The sequence below is a fragment of the Nicotiana attenuata genome, unplaced genomic scaffold (assembly GCF_001879085.1).
Source record: "Nicotiana attenuata strain UT unplaced genomic scaffold, NIATTr2, whole genome shotgun sequence".
Classification (NCBI taxonomy): Eukaryota; Viridiplantae; Streptophyta; class Magnoliopsida; order Solanales; family Solanaceae; genus Nicotiana; species Nicotiana attenuata.
This window is the reverse complement of record NW_017671229.1, coordinates 169,925-173,460: the sequence shown is the minus strand read 5'-3', so window position 1 is coordinate 173,460 and position 3,536 is coordinate 169,925.

Here is a 3,536-nt window from a genome sequence, read left to right as displayed (position 1 = left end):
CTACGAACCCGGACTGCGCACACAAATTCGAGGCAACCCCCAAGTGAGGTTTTTTCATGGCCTCAGAGATACGGAGTGAGTAGGAATACAGGTGATGACCCTTCGGGTCGTCACATTCTCCACCTCTAAAACAACCGTTCGTCCTCGAACGGACAAAAGAAAGGAGTACCTGAGTCGGGGAAAAGATGGGGATAACGACTCCGCATATCAGACTCGGACTCCCAGGTCGATGCCTCAGGAGGCTGACCTCTCCACTAAACACGAACAGAAGGAAAACTCTTGGATCTCAGCTGACGAATCTGCAGGTCCAGAATAGCTACCGGCTCCTCCTCATAGGATAAGCCCTTGTCCAACTGGACAGTACTGAAATCTAACACGTGGGTAGGATCGCCGTGATACCTACGAAGCATAGATACATGGAAAACTGGGTGCACGGCTGATAAGCTAGGTGGCAACGCAAGTCTATAAGCCACCTCACCCACTCGATCAAGAATCTCAAACGGGCCGATGTACCTAGGGCTAAGCTTGCCCTTCTTCCCAAATCTCATCACGCCCTTCATAGGCGATACTCGGAGCAATACTCGCTCACCAACCATGAAAGCTACATCTCGAACCTTATGGTCTGCATAACTCTTCTGCCTAGACTGAGCTGAACGAAGCCTCTCCTGAATGATCTTGACCTTATCTAAGGCCTCCTGAACTAAATCCGTACCCAATAACCGAGCCTCTCCCGGCTCAAACCATCCGATTGGAGACCGACATAGCCTACCATACAACGCCTCATAAGGAGCCATCTGAATGTTGGACTGGTAGTTGTTGTTGTAGGCAAACTCCGCTAAAGGCAAGAGCACGAGCCTCCGAAATCAATGACACAGGCTCGGAGCATATCCTCCAATATCTGAATAGTCCTCTCGGACTGGCCGTCCGTATGAGGATGGAACGCTGTGCTCAACTGAACCTGGGTGCCCAACTCCTGCTGAACTGCTCTCCAGAAGCGCGAGGTAAACTATGTACCCCGATCCGAAATAATAGATACCGGCACCCCATGAAGGCGAACAATCTCTCGGATGTAGATCTCAGCTAACCTCCCCGATGAATAAGTGGCTGCAATAGGGATAAAATGCGCTGACTTGGTCAGCCTATCAACAATGACCCAAATAGCATCAAACTTCTTCCGAGTCATCGGAAGTCCAGTAACGAAATCCATGGTGATCCTCTCCCACTTCCACTCGGGAAGCTCAATCCTCTAAAACAAACCACCAGGCCTCTGATGCTCGTACTTAACATGCTGACAGTTCAAACATCGAGCCATATATGCAACAATATCTTTCTTCATCCTACGCCACCAATAAAGCTGCCGCAAGTCCTGATACATCTTTGCGGCGCCCGGGTGAATAGAATACCGAGGACTATGGGCCTCCGCTAAGATCAACTCTCGAATCCCATCGACATTGGGCAAACAAACTCGCCCCTGCAATCTCAAAACACCATCACCATCTAAGGTCACCTTCGTGGCACCTCCACGTTGTACCGTGTCTTTCAGGACACACAAATGGGGATCATCAAAACTGCCGATCACGGATACGCTCCAATAGAGAAGAACGAGCGACCGTACAAGCTAACACTCTGCTAGGCTCAGATATGTCCAACCTCACAAATCGATTGGCCAAGGCCTGAATATCCAAAGCAAGCGGTCTCTGGCTGACTGGAATATAAGCAAGGCTACCCATGCTGGCGGACTTCCTACTCAATGCGTCGGCCACCACATTGGCCTTACCTGGGTGGTATAAGATAGTGACATCATAATCCTTCAGCAACTCCAACCACCTCCTCTACCTCAGATTCAACTCCTTTTGCTTGAACAAGTACTGAAGACTCTTGTGATCGGTGTACACCTCACACGTCACACCATATAGGTAATGCCACCAAATCTTCAAAGCATGAACTATGGATGCCAACTCTAGGTCATGAACCGGATAATTCTTCTCGTGGATCTTCAACTGCCTCGAAGCATAAGCAATGACTCTGTCATCCTGCATCAATACTGCACCAAGTCCAATACGGGAAGCATCACAATAAACTGTATAAGGCCCTGAGCCTGTGGGCAAAACCAATATCGGTGCTGTAGTCAGAGCTGTCTTGAGCTTCAGAAAGCTCGCCTCACACTCGTTCGACCATCTGAACTGGGCACCCTTCTGGGTTAATCTGGTCATCGGGGCTGCTATGGATGAAAATCCCTCTACGAACCGGCGGTAATAACCTGCTAACCCCAAGAAACTCCGAATCTCAGTAGGTGATGCTGGTCGAGGCCAGTTCTTAACTGCCTCAATCTTCTTCGGGTCCACCTGAATACCCTCGGTTGATACAACATGACCCAGAAATGCGACCGAACTCAACCAGAACTCGCACTTCGAGAACTTAGCATACAACTGACTATCCTTCAGAGTCTGAAGAACCACCCTAAGGTGCTGCTCGTGCTCCTCCTGGCTGCGGGAGTACACCAAAATATCATCAATAAAGACTATCACGAACATGTCCAAGTAAGGTCTGAACACTCGGTTCATCAACTCCATAAATGCGGCTGGGGCATTGGTCAACCCAAACGACATGACCAAAAACTCATAATGCCCATCCGAGTGCGGAATGCTGTCTTAGGGACATCAGACGCCCTAATCCTCAGCTGATGGTAGCCAGATCTCAAGTCTATCTTTGAACACCTTCGCACCCTGAAGCTGGTCAAACAAATCATCAATCCTCGGCAGTGGATACTTGTTCTTTATTGTCACTTTGTTCAATTGCCGGTAATCAATGCACATCCTCATCGATCCATCCTTTTACTTCACAAATAACACTGGCGCACCCCAAGGAGAAACACTAGGCCTGATGAAACCCTTCTCTAGCAATTCTTGCAACTGGTCCTTTAACTCCTTCAACTCTGGCGGGGCCATGCGATACGGCGGAATAGAAATGGGCTGCATGCCTGGGGCCAGATCAATACAGAAATCAATATCCCGTGTCGGGTCGGCAGTACCCGGCAGGTCTGAAGGGAAAACCTCGGGGAACTCCCGAACAATAGGAACAGAATCAATAGAAGGAACCTCTGAGCTGGAATCGCGAACATACGCCAGATAAGCTAGACACCCCTTCTCGACCATGCGTCGAGCCTTCACATATGAGATAACACTGCGAGTGGCATGACCTGGGGTCCCTCTCCACTCCAATCGGGGTAAATCTGGCAAAGCCAAGGTCACGGTCTTGGTGTGACAATCCAAGATAGCATGATACGGGGACAACCAATCCATCCCTAATATGACGTCAAAATCCACCATATCTAAGAGCAATAAATCAACACGGGTCTCAAGACCCTCAAATACTACCACACAGGAACGATGAACTCGGTCGACCACTATAGAATCACCCACCGGTGTAGATACATAAACAGGAATACCCAAGGCATCGCTAGGCCTAGACAGGTAGGGTGCAAAATAGGACGACACATATGAATACGTAGACCCAGGGTCAAATAGCACTGAAGC